This window comes from Mesoplodon mirus (genome assembly GCF_964341445.2).
Source record: "Mesoplodon mirus genome assembly, chromosome: 10".
NCBI classification, from domain to species: domain Eukaryota; kingdom Metazoa; phylum Chordata; class Mammalia; order Artiodactyla; family Ziphiidae; genus Mesoplodon; species Mesoplodon mirus.
In genome coordinates this window covers 110,661,984-110,681,434 of record NC_138986.1, presented here as the reverse complement: position 1 = coordinate 110,681,434, position 19,451 = coordinate 110,661,984, and positions in this window count along the sequence as shown.

Below are 19,451 nucleotides of genomic sequence, written 5' to 3'. Positions count from 1 at the left end.
GTTTGTCTCATTTTCCATCACATCCTTTCCCCAAAGTTTGGTTGTGAGTTGTTCCCATTCCAAAGACCTTTCCTCTTTGAAGAGAAAAGAGAAAATCTTTTCTCTCCTTTCCTCTCACTTCACTTCTGCTCTATTATCTCCTCCGTCCAGAATGGCCCACTGACTCACATGGGTGAAGATCCGAAGATGGCAAGAACTGCCAGCAATTCTGAGATAATAATACGGATGGATCACGAAAACTTGAAAACCTTTATCCCGCCACATTAAAAAAAATTGCACTTCCAGTGTATTCAGAGTCTCAGTGTAGAAACACAAATGATAGAGAAATTGAATGACGCTCAAGTTTTTCTTTCCTCCTTTCCTGATTTATTCTAATCCTCCATGCTAACATGATGAACTATTTGTTAGGTAAAGTTTCAGACATTTTCTACCCATGCACACTTTTCTTCTTTTCACATAAGAGTGTGAACTAGGTCACTTTCAACATGCTGTGATTCTGTGATTCACTGTCTCCCACCGTGTCATCCACTGATAAAGTCATCTGTTTCACGGAGAACTATTTCCAATAGCTAATAGCCAATGTCTGTGGAGTGCTTACTCTGTGTCGGTTTCTTGTAACTACTTTACAGATCATTTGTACAACGTACCCATGGACCAGGTACAATTATGACCCCCAAGTGACAGATAAGTGCAGATAAGTACAAATACATACAGAGGCCAAGTGACTTGCCCAAGACACTGGAGCAAATCAAAATCCATGCCTCTGTAATCATTTTGCTCTATTGCCTCTGTCTGGGAGGCTTGATGATTTGGCAACTAAAACCTTAAATAGCATGTTCCATTTTTATACCTGTGACACAAGCGTGGGGCTGTGATATGGGGTAACTAACCTGACTACTTTTGAAAACCCTTATGCACCTGGATGAAAGTAAGCCAGGGACTGCAAGCTATAGATTTAAGGTTTCCTACCAACTTTTAAAAATAGCTTCTTGAATGCAATTTACGTAGTGTCAAGTCTAGGATGTAGTCCAAATAGTAACAGAAAAATGGAGATATGTAGAAAAATACTTAAAGTTGACAAGTATTGGGAGTGTAGTATTTTGGGGGCCAGTGTGTAGACCACAGGAAAACTTGCTGTTTCCATCCCAAAGGGAAGAGCCCTACGTTGCAACTGCCAAGGTCCCTGGGGCAGCAAGTGTGCTCACTGCTTAGTAAAGAAGCATCCTCAGTTTGATAGAATCATATGGGAGCCTTACATTTGGTTAGCAGTTCTACATTCTTGATGTAATAATATTTTCAGGGTGTGGGAGGGTATCAAGCTCTGAAAATACCCTTGGAGAGATTTGCTTATTAAGTTTGGCTTTTTCAATCTCCCTACTACTTCTTGACTAAACACCAGGCGGTTTCCTTCACTTTTCAGAACCATGTTGTTTTTCCCTTGTCTAATGAACTTTGAAATACTTTTGGATGAGCTATTAAGTTTGGGAGAAAATAAACATCTCTTTAAAATAAGGAAGATAATAACAATGACAAGTAGACAAAGCTCTAAAACAGAGAATATCCTCCATTCTAGCCAATGACTGGGAGTGGAAGGTGCGTGCTCGCTGTCCAGGATGTAGAAATAAAAGCTGAGGAGGCGCTGAGGCGTCTCCTGGATCTCTATGAGCCTCCATCATTTCTGAAGGGTAGGGTTGACAGATAAAATAGAGGCTGTTTAGTTAAATATGAATGTCAGAAAAACAACAAGTATATTTTTAAGATAAGTATGCCCCAAATAGTTCATAGGATCTACTTATACTAAAAATAATGACTTATTATTCATGTGAAGTTCAAGTTTAACTGGGTATCCTGTACTTTTATTGACTAAATCTGACAGCCCTACTGATGATCCACAATGGAGGCAGTTGAGGAGCGGTACATGCTGGCTCTCGGACAGTCAGAAATGGCTTCAGCAGATCCAGGTACAGTATGAAATTCTTTTTGGATGTAGCTCAGAAGCCATGGCCAGCCCTTGACTGCAAGTACTGCCTCGGGTTTCCCTGAGGTGGGGTAAACATTCCTCTTAATGGCCTTTTGGTAAGTCTGGAAGACCATATCCAAGGGGAGCCCCAAAGTCAGTTTCATCCTCACAACCATGTTTCCAATTCCTGGAATTGGCTGCATGTGACTCACAAGAGCTGAGGAGGTTTGTGGAAATTGGGAGTGTCATAGCTTGAACCCTTTGTAGGTAAAGTTTTGCTGTTGTGAGAGTTTTAACAGGAGCAATGTGAAAGACTCCAGGTCCCCAGGTAGATAGAAATAATCCTGTTCTACCTGTGTGTATGTGACAAGTCTCTAATAGTTCAGAGAGCAAGTATCTGGTCTTAGAAAGACTGATCCAAGCTTGGATGTTTCTGGCGACAAGACAAGGTCCTGAGTTTCAAGTTCACCTTTTATGGTTGAGGAGACAATAAGGTGGTCAGAAGGGAAATCATGGAGGAGACCTTGGCTTCATCCATTGTGCAGGCTTGTATATGTGGTTCTATGTAGATTGTGTTTCAAAGGTGGAGCTTGTTTACAACTATGAACATTCTCCGATGTGCTTTTTGGACCTTCATTCCCAGAGCGAGAGCAGTGCCGAGGCTCTAGAAATGCCATGGATATTCTGAGCTGTCAGTGGCCTTTCCCAGGTACTGTTCCCCTGGTGCCGCTCCTTGAAATGTCCAAAGGGATTATCATCTGTCTTGTGGCGGGTCCTAGCATTGTGAAAGGAAGCTGCTGCACCTGGCTCAGAGGATTTCGGATGTGGTGGGAGTAGTAGTAGTACTACGACTATAAATTGTATCACAGCATATCTATTCCATCTTGAGAGTGGGGTTGGGGGGTTATGAAGGGGGGCTTTTATTGTACTTTTATACATTGTACCCTTGAAACTAATTCAATTTTTTTAAATTAATTAATTTATTTTGGGCTGCATTGGGTCTTTGTTGCTGCTAGCGGGCATTCTCTAGTTGCAGTGAGCCGGGACTCCGCTTGGCTGTGGTGCACGGGCTTCTCATTGCAGTGGCTTCTCTTGTTGCGGAGCATGGGCTCTAGGCACGCAGGCTTCCGTAGTCGTGGCACGTGGGCTCGGTTGATGTGGCACACGGGCTCTAGAGCGCAGGCTCAGTAGTTGTGGCGCACGGGCTTAGTTATTCCGTGGCACGTGGGATCTTCCCAGACCAGGGCTCAAACCCATGTCCCCTGCATTCGCAGGCATATTCTTAACTACTGCTCCACCAGGGAAGCCCAATAATTCAGTTTTTTATAAAGAGAAGATTCCTAATATTATTCCAAAATTTTAAAAATATATAGTTGGATAACACTATGAAAAATTAACTGATATATTCTTTTATTATTTCTCTTTGCTCCCTGGATCTTTTTCCCCATCCAGTCAGCTAGGCACTCTGAGTTCACTGCATTAGGAAGGTAAAGACTCAGCAGAAATGAGGGAGAAAAAAAGAAAATTCTCAGCTTTGGAATGTTCACAACGGAGGCCACAGTAAAACAGGTGAGAATTCTGTGAACAAAAAATAAATGTCGTCTCAAATGCAAAAAAGTATTCTCTGCACTGGGAGGCAGGAGAGGGAGGGAGGGAAGGACTGAAGGAGAGAGATCAGTGTGGCCAGGGACATGGAAACTGTGCTTGAGGACGATAGGCCCAGGAAGAGAATCAGAATCTGGAGAAGATTCAGCCTGCACGTGATCATTGCCTCCAGCCAGCACCCTCATCTCAGACGTTGGGAAATTCAGAGAGAGAGTGGGAGTACGTCAGGAGGGCCACGCGCAGAGTCTGTGTGGCAGGGGTTGTGGCCGTTCCCTATTTGTGAGGAGTCCCCAGCAATTTGCAGGCCTCTTCTGGAAAATGCTGGCGGACGTCTCTAGTGCTTATGTGAAAGCTTGTTCACAAACCTTGAAAGATACAGATGTAGCTGACAGATAGATGCATAGATAGAAAAATGTCATTAAATCAAAGCTCCAGGAAAGGTTTGGAAAATGCCCTTTATTGCATAGGACGCTTCTATTGTCATATGATGTTAGACTGAGTGCCGGTCCCTTCATCCTCCTTCAGACCACGGCATTCTGTCTGCTACTCTCCCGAGGGTCCTTTCTTCTCCCTGGAAGGGATAAAGCAAATGAGGTAGAACAGGAAGAGACAAGAAGCACTCCAAGCTCTGCTGGTCAGGGTTACCCTCCAGCATTGCCTTAATGCTCAGAGCCACACACACCACAGTGAGCTTGGCTCCAGATCAACTACCACGCCACGAAGGTTCTGGAACATTTCCATATCTCGGGGGACCTCATTTCCACGTGACTCTCTTTCCTATTCCCCTTTGTCACAGAAGGCTAGGTACAGTGGTCAGGGTGAGATCTCGGCTCAGGCCCAAGGCTCTCAGACCTCAAAGTTCTGGTCCTGCAAGGGCCCCTGTCCTCTCTTGAGACCACTCCTGGCTCTCTCTGCCGAGAAGGAGCTGCTGGCAGTACGTCCTCTAAGAGTGGAGGTCCATCGTGCAGACCCTGAGAAAACTCCTAGGAAAAGGCTCCACCTTCTTGTTTACGTCAACAGAGGTCAAGGCCTTTGTTAGTGCTGGGTGTGTCCCATTTGATGCAACTGCAGAGCCATTAGGTCAACCAGCACATGTGTGCGGCCCCTTCCCTTAGACTCCTCTGGGCCCTCGTGACATAGGCTCAGAAGACTGCCAGCCTCAAGCCTTACCTCTTCCAAGGGACGGCCACACCGTCTTCCAGGATCTTCTGTCCCATGAATCTCAGTTGCTGTTTGGAACTCAAAGGAGAGAAAAGACCCTGCCTGCGGGGTCTCTTTGGGCTGGGGCCTTCCCCCGTGGGCTGCTCTCCCTCATTCTCCTTTTCTTCTTGCTTCTCTTCATCCTCCTCCTCCTCCTCCTCCTCGTCCTCCTCCTCAGGGGTGTTCTCGGATTCCACATTGCCCATCCACTGGGCCATGTTGAGATGAAAGACACGGCAGCTGAAGCCCTCCAGGACGCCGAACTTCACGTGCTGCTGGAGGATGAACAAGGTGGGGAGGACCCGGCAGCAGGCCATGCACCTGAAGCCGGTCTCCATGGTCAGCATCCAGTCCACTGTCTTGGCGCTGGGTCTCTCCTCGACGGCAGGTGGCCCTGATGGGCTGCCTGGCTCTGCTCTTTCCTCATACTCTTTCTCCTCCCCAGTGGGCTCACTGTCAGACAGGAGGCTTTCGGTGGACACATCAGAAGAGGGGTCAGTGGCTACTGCACACACATCCTCAGGAAGGGTCACTTCTTCTATCCTCAGCTGATTTTCAGGCAACTCCAAGGGTTTCTTTGTCTTCCAGGAGACAGCGACACCCTTGTTCATTTGTACCTGCATGTAGTATATTTTCATGCCCCTTTCCTCTTTGTCTGGGTGCAGATAGTTCTTACAGGGTGAAGAGGGTGAGGAGGAGACACAGTGTGATGGGGAAGCGGTCTCTCCTTCTTCCTGATCCTGGGCTAGGGGTGGTCTAGGCTGGGCAGTGTCTCGATGAAATCTCCGGATTCCTGAAAAAGGAAATGAAAATCATAATAACATGCATGGGCCATGCCGGAAGCTGAGGGAGCAGGTGTGGTAGACGAGAGAGGGACATTGGCACGACATAGCTATGTTGTGAGCTTGGTGTCTGTTGGCCGTAGGACGGAGTGGTGTATCTGGTGTCATCTGTGGGCTTTTCATGTGCGTGGGGGGGATACTGGAGCGGTGTCTGTATACAGGGGTGTGGAGTATGGTGGTGAGGGCTGTAGTATGTGAGGAATGCGGCTGGATGCGTGTACGACGAGGTGTGTGAGTTTGGGAATATCGGTGGTGCATTCCTTGTGGAATGGGGCTGTGGTGCAGGAGAGTACTGTGGAGCACGTGCTTGGGGTTGATGTGCACTGAGAAGGGCTGTGCCTGGAGGGCGCGTGTATGTGTGAGCTGTGTGCACCTGAGCTGGATGGTCCTGCTCTCAGGCTGGAGGTGTATGATGCAGAACTCTGTCCTTCTCTGGAAGCAAAGGCAAAGACAAAGCCTACATTTTCCTCTGAAGATGCTTAATCTGGTCCCTCTTCCCTCCACCTCAAGCCCAGACCTTTCCGGCCCCTGCTCCTTGACTTCCCCACCATGGTAGTAGCAGTATTCACACACACACACCCAGACTCAGCTGGCATCCACGCCCTCGGAACAGCTCAGCCATCCTGCCCAGGCTCCTCCACAGAGCCCTCATCACCTCTGATGACCCTGGGTTTCCTCTCAGCCTCCCTGGGATCTGTGTGCCTCCTGCCTCACAGCCAAGCACCCCCTCACCTGAGGAGCCCCGCGCCCTTACCAGCGTAGCTGAGCTTGCGCAGAGTAGAAGTACAGAAGAAGTATGTAGAGGCAGAGGAGACCTCCCCTGCCCCTGGGCTGCAGCCTTGGGCCACCACAGTGGATCCAAGCCGAGGGGGATCCTCTTGTGACTTCGAGAGTCCTGAGGGAGGAATGAAAGGCTCAGGGTGGGTTCATCAGTCCTCTGTCCACAAATATTTACTGAGTGTGTGACACGTGTCAGGTGCAGTGAATACACACAGTTGAGAGTGTGGTTCCCAGTCGATCCTCCAGGATTTAATTCCAATCATTACTTATTCTCTCACTGTCTAGTTGGTAATGTAGGCCTCGGTGGTGACTGTGAGTGTGTGGGAAGAGTGAGTGATGTGTATCAGTTAAGTCTGTGGTAAGTGTGGGGTTGGCATGGGGAGCACAGTGCAGACGTGTCTATCTGTGTCTGTGGCCTTTGTGTGCATGGTTTCTGTTCACAAGTCAGGAATTCTGGGACATGTAACTTTTCCTCATTACATGGTGTGGCTTGTATTTATGGTGCGTGTTCATTCATTCATTCACCAAGATTCAGTAAGCAGCTACTCCTGTGTATCCGGCACTCTTCCATGGTTGTAGTCTTTGGTAACGCTGCACATTCTAGTAGGGGAAGACACACACTAAACAAAACTACAATAAATATATAATACATCAGCTGGTGGTAAGTATATAAGGGTTGCCAGACTTAGCGAACAAGAATACAAGGCACCCAGTTAAATTTCAGTTTCAGATAAACCCAGAATAATTTTTTAGTGTAAGTATTCCCATGCAGTATTTGGCCTGACTTAGTTTTAGTGTAAGTAGGGCCCATACAATATGTGGGACATACGGATACTGAAAAATTACTTGTTGTTTATCTGGAATTCAAATTGAACTGGATAGCCCATATTTTCTCTGGCAATCCTGACATGGGTTACTGAGACTGTGGTTTCCTGTGGTTTGTACAAAGCGGGTCTGGCATTACTCAAGAATGTGTTATAAGGGTGGTGTGTATGACACGTGACTGGTTCTTATAGAGGTATTTAGAGATGGCTGAAGTTAGCTGAGTTTGTGCAAGAATTGAGGAGATACATGTATATAGTGTGTGTGTGTCTGTGTGTGTCCTATATATATATAGTGTGTGTGTCTATATACATATCTCATCTCCAGCGTTTGGTGTTGGAGGAGAGGATTGTGATACAGGTGGGTTGTATGAGAACGTAGTACAGGAGGGATGCGTGTATATACCTCCATGTGCTGTGTGTGGTTTAATAAGGAAGTTATATGTGGGGTGTGTGATATTTTTGCTGTATCAGAGTGTACATGGGTGTATGAGTTACTGTCTCCTAAAACACCCCTAACAAGAATTCTGTATACACTCTTACGTACACCGAGTGTCAGCCAGGTCCAGGCAGGGTGACAAGAACTTTACCACGCAGACTTTATATCTGGTAAGCACTCTAACCCCATTCATCTCGCTCTTCTCTGCACTACCACACACACACACACACACACACACACACACACACACTCACACACCCACACACACACAGGAACATAGAGCAAAATATTCTGAATGGTCAGGGGCAGTCATTGCCTTCCCCAGCCTGTCCCAGCCACTGCCTGGAAATCTGCCTGCTGTCTAGAGCTCCATTCCCAGGGCCCATCCTACAGTCTCCAGGGCCCTGGGCCTGGTAGGAGCTACTGGGCTCTAATCTGGGGCAGAGGCCTCTAGCTGGAGCTCTGGGGTGACCACCCCTCTCCCAGGGCAGGCTACTCGCCTACATTTAATGCACGCAGGCACCACGTGGCCCGTGGCTCTCAGAGCTCCCCGCAGGACCCTGAGGACATTTCTCACCCCCGATCACGCGGTCTCAGTCTCTGGAAAACCCTTCCCTTCCCTTGATCTCCTTTGGGAAATTCTTCCTGTTGAAGGAATAAATCCTCCTTGCTTTCAATATGACACCATCCCTAGACAAACAATCTTCTTTCAAAGTACATTCCACTTGTCAAGATATTTTTCAACAGGGCCTTCAACTCATGGGGCTTCTCTTTCCACTTTGGTAAAAGAGGCCAAGCAACTCATGGGTCTCTCTCAGCATCCTTGCATCCTTCACATCCCCCACCTCATGACCCCAGGGAAAGATCCAAGAGAATAAGAGAGAAATCGGGGACTGAGAAAAGCTGCACCTCTAGGTCTGTGCAAGCAGGATGCAGCCTGCTATGAGTCCGACAAAGCTCCAGGCCCGGCTGCCCCAGGAGAGAGTCCTCAGACCAGCGGAGCTGACCTCCCATCTCCCAGGGGGCATCTGGCCATTCTGTGCCGTCTCACACCACAGGGACCCTCTGGATAGATACGGCAGCATCAGTGAGACAAGGTCTCTCGCTCCCTGCTTCACAAGTGACACGTTCTCAGTCCCCCGCTTCCTAGAGAAGGTTCAGTTTGGCAGAAACCCATGTGCCCCAGACAAGTTGCCCCCCACATACCTCCTCCGTTCTCGGCAGTTTCCTGGGACTCTTCATTTTCCAGATGTTTCCTCTTTTGTCGCCGTTCCATCGTACCAACTAGAAGTCTCCCTTAGAAGATGCCTCAAGAGATGTCCAACTCCTCCTCTTCCCTACAGGTTGGCCCTTCTTGGCTCTTGGGCAATCCGTTGAAATGATTCTATACAAATAAAAATGGTCAAGTCTCCTAAATGGCTGAAAAACTTGTACCACTTAGTGAACCAGCAGTACTGCCTAGTGCTCACCAGGGCTGTTATGTTTGCAAGGTTGCCAGGCACACAGTGGAATTCTGTGACCTCAGTGATGACATCAGAGCATTCGGTGGACCTAGCTTGAGCACAGTGTCTGCAGTAGCACAGGCCCCATTTTCAAGAACAATTCCTTTTTCCCAGCCGAAGCTTTCCCGTGAAAGGGAAAGGTTCATACCATATCTATTATAAATTGTATCATACCATGTCTATTATAAAATTCACATTTTGATTGGAGATCTTTTAAAGTCTTTTCTAGAGAGATTTAATATGAATATTTTAAATGGTCTCCAGTTTCCCTGTGGATTATTGACATTTTAAACTCTGCACTTCAATTTTCCCTCAATACGTGTAATTTTGTCACGGCTCTTTCTGTACTTAAAGATGAGGAACTATATAATTGATTTCTTCATTTTTTCCCCATCTCTTTCCAAGGTACTGCATTTGATTGTGTCTTGCGACTGAGTGAAAAATGCTAGTCCTTGAGTCAGGACTTTGGGCCCTTTAGCAAGTAACTCAACCTATCTGGGCTTCAGCTTCTGTATGTGCGATCAAGAGGCTTGGACTAGCTGACTTTTCAAATGCTGTGTTTCTTTGATTCACTCTCACTTACTGATCTGCTCCTTAAGAAGAGGGTCTGTTCTCATAAAGTAACAACAGTCTTTTCCTAACCTTGGGTTGGGCGGAGTTTATCTGTTCGTACTCAGTTTGTTAGTTATATTGCCTTCTACGTATGCTTAGCTCTAAATAATTTATATGGCTCTTGTGACAATTTTTAGATCTTCTTTTTTTCTTATTTTTCTTTTACAGATTCTAATTTGTTATCGCCAGTGTAGAGGAGCCTGATTGACTTTTAAAATTTATTGATCTTGTATGTGTGTGCCTTGTTGAACCGTCTTATTAGTTCCTGCTAGTTTATCTGTGGGTTCTTTTGGGTCTCCTAGATAAATGAGCATATTAAATGTAAATAATGTGTTCTTTGGATAAAGTTTATTTTCTTGCATCTCTCTATATAGAAGCAATATGTTGAATTGATTTAAATATTTAAATACTTACATACCTGTTATCACAATCTAACATTCTTTATCTTATTTTCTTGCAATCAATATTATGTTTTCAAGATTTATCCACGTGAATCCATATAGATCTAGGTCTTTGATTTTTGACTGTTTGATATTATTTGATCACATGCATATAGCATCATTTATTTTCCATTCAAGCATTATTGGACAATTGGATTGTTTCCCTCCCTTCTCTAGAACAAACAACATTTCCTAGAATATCCCTGAAGATGTCTGATAGTCGAGAAGGGTCAGGCTGCCCGAAGGATTGCTACTTGCTTTTAGCCACCTTCCAACAGGCCGTCTCCAGCCAGCAATTTGAAGCACAGCTGAAATGAGAACTGCCCCAAATGTGAAGATCTTAGGAGCTTCCTAGAAGGTGGGAGGTTAATGATAGGCATCCTGCTGGGATCCCAGGGGAGTCTGAGCTGGCCTGAAGCTCATCTTCCTCCTCCACCTCTCAAGAGAAATGTGGAGGAAAGAAGACTTCAAAAACTGTGAGCAGGCAGAGGGAGAGATATTGGGGGCCGAAGCTGTAACTGAGGTCTTGGAGTGGGCTGTGAGCACGCAGAGCCTCTAGAGAGCCAGGCTCAGCCTTCTGAGAACTTCTCCCCTAAGGCTGCTCATAATTCACGTGATACCAGCCATATAGAGCCGACTTGGCCCACACTGTCACAGAAAGCCTTATCAGAATCTCTTCTTCTTCATACACTCTTGTGTCTGTTACTTGGTTATTGCATTTGGTACTCCACTGATGTGAACCACAGTCGCCAGGGGATGGAGGACACTAGTGACCCATCTTGCTCTGTGGCCTCCGTCCACAGCTTGAGGGTAAGGGAAGAGGCCAAATGAAGGTCAAGAAGGGAAGATGGAGTTTGAAGAGAAGACCTGAGTTAAGGGTGTCTTCTCAAGTCTTGATGACTGAAATGTAGCTCGAGTACCTGAAGTCCTGCTTGTTCTCAAGGCTGACCACGGGGCTGGGTGCACTCAGTGAAGGAACCGTATACACTTAGTATTTCCTTGCTTGCTCACACTTGCCCTCCTCTGATACACCCTCTGCAAGACTGATCTTCCCCTGAAACAACTTTCTACCTGCCACTGTCATCTCATGAACATTTGCTTCCCCTTCCTAGTGTCCCCCTAGAATGCCATTGCAGCCAATTCATAATTTGATAATCATGCTGCTTAGCATATTCTCAGCAACTTCTGATAAATTTTATTCACTTTATTCCATAGTCTTCACCCATCAATAATCTTCCTTAACTTCCTAGCTGCAGGTTAACCCATTCGGATTCATTTCTTTTTCTTTCTCTTCTTTGGCAAATCCTTTCTATCTTTTAAGGTCTTTTTCTTGTCTCTCTACCATCCTGCCTTCCTGAACTTCAGTTTTTTCCATTTAAGTAACCTTTCAATCTCCTTCCCCAGTTTCCTCATAAACATTGAGAGTTTATTCCTCACACGTTAGACAGTGGTTTATGAATGGCCAGGCATAACGGACTCAGAATGAGTTGGCACCCCCGAGGTACCTGTCTTGCTGGGGAGCCACAGGTGAAGGGCTGGCTGCTGGACACATGTTTGCATGGAGTCAGGCTGAGTGGCCTCAGGGTGTTTGCCCTGCACTTGTGTGTGTTTCTCCCTAGTTGGTTTCCTTGTCCAGCCACCTGTGACCTCCCTCCATCCAGCCCAGGGAATCCTTCTCATCACAGGGGTAGGATGTTTGTCTCATTTTCCATCACATCCTTTCCCCAAAGTTTGGTTGTGAGTTGTTCCCATTCCAAAGACCTTTCCTCTTTGAAGAGAAAAGAGAAAATCTTTTCTCTCCTTTCCTCTCACTTCACTTCTGCTCTATTATCTCCTCCGTCCAGAATGGCCCACTGACTCACATGGGTGAAGATCCGAAGATGGCAAGAACTGCCAGCAATTCTGAGATAATAATACGGATGGATCAGGAAAACTTGAAAACCTTTATCCCGCCACATTAAAAAAAATTGCACTTCCAGTGTATTCAGAGTCTCAGTGTAGAAACACAAATGATAGAGAAATTGAATGACGCTCAAGTTTTTCTTTCCTCCTTTCCTGATTTATTCTAATCCTCCATGCTAACATGATGAACTATTTGTTAGGTAAAGTTTCAGACATTTTCTACCCATGCACACTTTTCTTCTTTTCACATAAGAGTGTGAACTAGGTCACTTTCAACATGCTGTGATTCTGTGATTCACTGTCTCCCACCGAGTCATCCACTGATAAAGTCATCTGTTTCACGGAGAACTATTTCCAATAGCTAATAGCCAATGTCTGTGGAGTGCTTACTCTGTGTCGGTTTCTTGTAACTACTTTACAGATCATTTGTACAACGTACCCATGGACCAGGTACAATTATGACCCCCAAGTGACAGATAAGTGCAGATAAGTACAAATACATACAGAGGCCAAGTGACTTGCCCAAGACACTGGAGCAAATCAAAATCCATGCCTCTGTAATCATTTTGCTCTATTGCCTCTGTCTGGGAGGCTTGATGATTTGGCAACTAAAACCTTAAATAGCATGTTCCATTTTTATACCTGTGACACAAGCGTGGGGCTGTGATATGGGGTAACTAACCTGACTACTTTTGAAAACCCTTATGCACCTGGATGAAAGTAAGCCAGGGACTGCAAGCTATAGATTTAAGGTTTCCTACCAACTTTTAAAAATAGCTTCTTGAATGCAATTTACGTAGTGTCAAGTCTAGGATGTAGTCCAAATAGTAACAGAAAAATGGAGATATGTAGAAAAATACTTAAAGTTGACAAGTATTGGGAGTGTAGTATTTTGGGGGCCAGTGTGTAGACCACAGGAAAACTTGCTGTTTCCATCCCAAAGGGAAGAGCCCTACGTTGCAACTGCCAAGGTCCCTGGGGCAGCAAGTGTGCTCACTGCTTAGTAAAGAAGCATCCTCAGTTTGATAGAATCATATGGGAGCCTTACATTTGGTTAGCAGTTCTACATTCTTGATGTAATAATATTTTCAGGGTGTGGGAGGGTATCAAGCTCTGAAAATACCCTTGGAGAGATTTGCTTATTAAGTTTGGCTTTTTCAATCTCCCTACTACTTCTTGACTAAACACCAGGCGGTTTCCTTCACTTTTCAGAACCATGTTGTTTTTCCCTTGTCTAATGAACTTTGAAATACTTTTGGATGAGCTATTAAGTTTGGGAGAAAATAAACATCTCTTTAAAATAAGGAAGATAATAACAATGACAAGTAGACAAAGCTCTAAAACAGAGAATATCCTCCATTCTAGCCAATGACTGGGAGTGGAAGGTGCGTGCTCGCTGTCCAGGACGTAGAAATAAAAGCTGAGGAGGCGCTGAGGCGTCTCCTGGATCTCTATGAGCCTCCATCATTTCTGAAGGGTAGGGTTGACAGATAAAATAGAGGCTGTTTAGTTAAATATGAATGTCAGAAAAACAACAAGTATATTTTTAAGATAAGTATGCCCCAAATAGTTCATAGGATCTACTTATACTAAAAATAATGACTTATTATTCATGTGAAGTTCAAGTTTAACTGGGTATCCTGTACTTTTATTGACTAAATCTGACAGCCCTACTGATGATCCACAATGGAGGCAGTTGAGGAGCGGTACATGCTGGCTCTCGGACAGTCAGAAATGGCTTCAGCAGATCCAGGTACAGTATGAAATTCTTTTTGGATGTAGCTCAGAAGCCATGGCCAGCCCTTGACTGCAAGTACTGCCTCGGGTTTCCCTGAGGTGGGGTAAACCGTCCTCTGAATGGCCTTTTGGTAAGTCTGGAAGACCATATCCAAGGGGAGCCCCAAAGTCAGTTTCATCCTCACAACCATGTTTCCAATTCCTGGAATTGGCTGCATGTGACTCACAAGAGCTGAGGAGGTTTGTGGAAATTGGGAGTGTCATAGCTTGAACCCTTTGTAGGTAAAGTTTTGCTGTTGTGAGAGTTTTAACAGGAGCAATGTGAAAGACTCCAGGTCCCCAGGTAGATAGAAATAATCCTGTTCTACCTGTGTGTATGTGACAAGTCTCTAATAGTTCAGAGAGCAAGTATCTGGTCTTAGAAAGACTGATCCAAGCTTGGATGTTTCTGGCGACAAGGCAAGGTCCTGAGTTTCAAGTTCACCTTTTATGGTTGAGGAGACAATAAGGTGGTCAGAAGGGAAATCATGGAGGAGACCTTGGCTTCATCCATTGTGCAGGCTTGTATATGTGGTTCTATGTAGATTGTGTTTCAAAGGTGGAGCTTGTTTACAACTATGAACATTCTCCGATGTGCTTTTTGGACCTTCATTCCCAGAGCGAGAGCAGTGCCGAGGCTCTAGAAATGCCATGGATATTCTGAGCTGTCAGTGGCATTTCCCAGGTACTGTTCCCCTTGTGCCGCTCCTTGAAATGTCCAAAGGGATTATCATCTGTCTTGTGGCGGGTCCTAGCATTGTGAAATGAAGCTGCTGCACCTGGCTCAGAGGATTTCGGATGCGGTGGGAGGAGTAGTAGTACTACGACTATAAATTGTATCACAGCATATCTATTCCATCTTGAGAGGGGGGTTGGGGGGTTATGAAGGGGGGCTTTTATTGTACTTTTATACATTGTACCCTTGAAACTAATTCAATTTTTTTAAGTTAATTAATTTATTTTGGGCTGCATTGGGTCTTTGTTGCTGCTAGCGGGTGTTCTCTAGTTGCAGTGCGCCGGGGCTCCTCTTGGCTGTGGTGCACGGGCTTCTCATTGCAGTGGCTTCTCTTGTTGCGGAGCATGGGCTCTAGGCACGCAGGCTTCCGTAGTCGTGGCACGTGGGCTCGGTTGATGTGGCACACGGGCTCTAGAGCGCAGGCTCAGTAGTTGTGGCGCGCGGGCTTAGTTACTCCGTGGCACGTGGGATCTTCCCAGACCAGGGCTCGAACCCATGTCCCCTGCATTCGCAGGCATATTCTTAACTACCGCTCCACCAGGGAAGCCCAATAATTCCGTTTTTTATAAAGAGAAGTTTCCTAATATTATTCCAAAATTTTAAAAATATGTAGTTGGATAACACTATGAAAAATTAACTTATATATTCTTTTATTATTTCTCTTTGCTCCCTGGATTTTTTTTCCTCATCCAGTCAGCTAGGCACTGTGAGCTCACTGCATTAGGAAGGTAAAGACTCAGCAGAAATGAGGGAGAAAAAAAGAAAATTCTCAGCTTTGGAATGTTCACAACGGAGGCCACAGTAAAACAGGTGAGAATTCTGTGAACAAAAAATAAATGTCGTCTCAAATGCAAAAAAGTATTCTCTGCACTGGGGGGCAGGAGAGGGAGGGAGGGAAGGACTGAAGGAGAGAGATCAGTGTGGCCAGGGACATGGAAACTGTGCTTGAGGACGATAGGCCCAGGAAGAGAATCAGAATCTGGAGAAGGTTCAGCCTGCACGTGATCATTGCCTCCAGCCAGCACCCTCATCTCAGACGTTGGGAAATTCAAAGAGAAAGTGGGAGTACGTCAGGAGGGCCACGCGCAGAGTCTGTGTGGCAGGGATTGTGGCCGTTCCCTATTTGTGAGGAGTCCCCAGCAATTTGCAGGCCTCTTCTGGAAAATGCTGGCGGACGTCTCTAGTGCTTATGTGAAAGCTTGTTCACAAACCTTGAAAGATACAGATGTAGCTGACAGATAGATGCATAGATAGAAAAATGTCATTAAATCAAAGCTCCAGGAAAGGTTTGGAAAATGCCCTTTATTGCATAGGACGCTTCTATTGTCATATGATGTTAGACTGAGTGCCGGTCCCTTCATCCTCCTTCAGACCACGGCATTCTGTCTGCTACTCTCCCGAGGGTCCTTTCTTCTCCCTGGAAGGGATAAAGCAAATGAGGTAGAACAGGAAGAGACAAGAAGCACTCCAAGCTCTGCTGGTCAGGGTTACCCTCCAGCATTGCCTTAATGCTCAGAGCCACACACACCACAGTGAGCTTGGCTCCAGATCAACTACCACGCCACGAAGGTTCTGGAACATTTCCATATCTCGGGGGACCTCATTTCCACGTGACTCTCTTTCCTATTCCCCTTTGTCACAGAAGGCTAGGTACAGTGGTCAGGGTGAGATCTCGGCTCAGGCCCAAGGCTCTCAGACCTCAAAGTTCTGGTCCTGCAAGGGCCCCTGTCCTCTCTTGAGACCACTCCTGGCTCTCTCTGCCGAGAAGGAGCTGCTGGCAGTACGTCCTCTAAGAGTTGAGGTCCATCGTGCAGACCCTGAGAAAACTCCTAGGAAAAGGCTCCACCTTCTTGTTTACGTCAACAGAGGTCAATGCCTTTGTTAGTGCTGGGTGTGTCCCATTTGATGCAACTGCAGAGCCATTAGGTCAACCAGCACATGTGTGTGGCCCCTTCCCTTAGACTCCTCTGGGCCCTCGTGACATAGGCTCAGAAGACTGCCAGCCTCAAGCCTTACCTCTTCCAAGGGACGGCCACACCGTCTTCCAGGATCTTCTGTCCCATGAATCTCAGTTGCTGTTTGGAACTCAAAGGAGAGAAAAGACCCTGCCTGCGGGGTCTCTTTGGGCTGGGGCCTTCCCCCGTGGGCTGCTCTCCCTCATTCTCCTTTTCTTCTTGCTTCTCTTCATCCTCCTCCTCCTCCTCCTCCTCCTCCACCTCCTCCTCCTCCTCCTCAGGGGTGCTCTCGGATCCCACATTGCCCATCCACTGGGCCATGTTGAGATGAAAGACACGGCAGCTGAAGCCCTGCAGGACGCTGAACTTCACGTGCTGCTGGAGGATCTCCAAGGTGGGGAAGACCCGGCAGCAAGCCATGCACCTGAAGCTAGTCTCCATGGTCAGCATCCAGTCCGCTGTCTTGGCGCTGGGTCTCTCCTCGACAGCAGGTGGCCCTGATGGGCTGCCTGGCTCTGCCCTTTCCTCATACTCTTTCTCCTCCCCAGTGGGCTCACTGTCAGACAGGAGGCTTTTGGTGGACACATCAGAAGAGGGGTCAGTGGCTACTGCGCACACATCCTCAGGAAGGGTCACTTCTTCTATCGTCAGCTGCTTTTCAGGCAACCCCAAGGGTTTCTTTGTCTTCCAGGAGACAGCGACACCCTTGTTCACTTGTACCTGCATGTAGTATATTTTCATGCCCCTTTCCTCTTTGTCTGGGTGCAGATAGTTCTTACAGGGTGAAGAGGGTGAGGAGGAGACACAGTGTGATGGGGAAGCGGTCTCTCCTTCTTCCTGATCCTGGGCTAGGGGTGGTCTAGGCTGGGCAGTGTCTCGATGAAATCTCCGGATTCCTGAAAAAGGAAATGAAAATCATAATAACATGCATGGGCCATGCCGGAAGCTGAGGGAGCAGGTGTGGTAGACGAGAGAGGGACATTGGCACGACATAGCTATGTCGTGAGCTTGGTGTCTGTTGGCCGTAGGACGGAGTGGTGTATCGGGTGTCATCTGTGGTCTTTTAATGTGCGTGGGGGGGGATACTGGAGCGGTGTCTATATACAGGGGTGTGGAGTATGGTGGTGAGGGCTGTAGTATGTGAGGGATGCGGCTGGATGCGTGTACGACGAGGAGTGTGAGTTTGGGAATATCGGTGGTGCATTCCTTGTGGAATGGGGCTGTGGTGCAGGAGAGTACTGTGGAGCACGTGCTTGGGGTTGATGTGCACTGAGAAGGGCTGTGCCTGGAGGGCACGTGTATGTGTGAGCTGTGTACACCTGAGCTGGATGGTCCTGCTCTCAGGCTGGAGGTGGATAATGCAGAACTCTGTCCTTCTCTGGAAGCAAAGGCAAAGACAAAGCCTACATTTTCCTCTGAAGATGCTTAATCTGGTCCCTCTTCCCTCCACCTCAAGCCCAGACCTTTCCGGCCCCTGCTCCTTGACTTCCCCACCATGGTAGTAGCAGTATTCACACACACACTCCCAGACTCAGCTGGCATCCATGCCCTCGGAACAGCTCAGGCATCCTGCCCAGGCTCCTCCACAGAGCCCTCATCACCTCTGATGACCCTGGATTTCCTCTCAGCCTCCCTGGGATCTGTGTGCCTCCTGCCTCACAGCCAAGCACCCCCCCACCTGAGGAGCCCCGCGCCCTTACCAGCGTAGCTGAGCTTGCACAGAGTAGAAGTACAGAAGAAGTATTTAGAGGCAGAGGAGACCTCCCCTGACCCTGGGCTGCAGCCTTGGGCCACCACAGTGGATCCAAGCGGAGGGGGATCCTCTTGTGACTTCGAGATTCCTGAGGGAGGAATGAAAGGCTCAGGGTGGGTTCATCAGTCCTCTGTCCACAGATATTTACTGAGTGTGTGACACGTGTCAGGTGCAGTGGATACACACAGTTGAGAGTGTGGTTCCCAGTGGATCCTCCAGGATTTAATTCCAATCAATACTTATTCTCTCACTGTCTAGTTGGTAATGTAGGCCTCGGTGGTGACTGTGAGTGTGTGGGAAGAGTGAGTGATGTGTATCAGTTAAGTCTGTGGTAAGTGTGGGGTTGGCATGGGGAGCACAGTGCAGACGTGTCTATCTGTGTCTGTGGCCTTTGTGTGCATTTTTTCTGTTCACAAGTCAGGAATTCTGGGACATGTAACTTTTCCTCATTACATGGTGTGGCTTGTATTTACGGTGCGTGTTCATTCATTCATTCACCAAGATTCAGTAAGCAGCTACTCCTGTGTATCCGGCACTCTTCCATTGTTGTAGTCTTTGGTAACGCTGCACATTCTAGTAGGGGAAGACACACACTAAACAAAACTACAATAAATAGATAATACATCAGCTGGTGGTAAGTATATAAGGGTTGCCAGACTTAGCGAACAAGAATACAAGGCACCCAGTTAAATTTCAGTTTCAGATAAACCCAGAATAATTTTTTAGTGTAAGTATTCCCATGCAGTATTTGGCCTGACTTAGTTTTAGTGTAAGTAGGGCCCATACAATATGTGGGACATACGGATACTGAAAAATTACTTGTTGTTTATCTGGAATTCAAATTGAACTGGATAGCCCATATTTTCTCTGGCAATCCTGACATGGGTTACTGAGACTGTGGTTTCCTGTGGTTTGTACAAAGCGGGTCTGGCATTACTCAAGAATGTGTTATAAGGGTGGTGTGTATGACACGTGACTGGTTCTTACAGAGGTATTTAGAGATGGCTGAAGTTAGCTGTGTTTGTGCAAGAGTTGAGGAAATACATGTATATATAGTGTGTGTGTGTGTGTGTGTCCTATATATATAGTGTGTGTGTCTATATACATATCTCATCTCCAGCGTTTGGT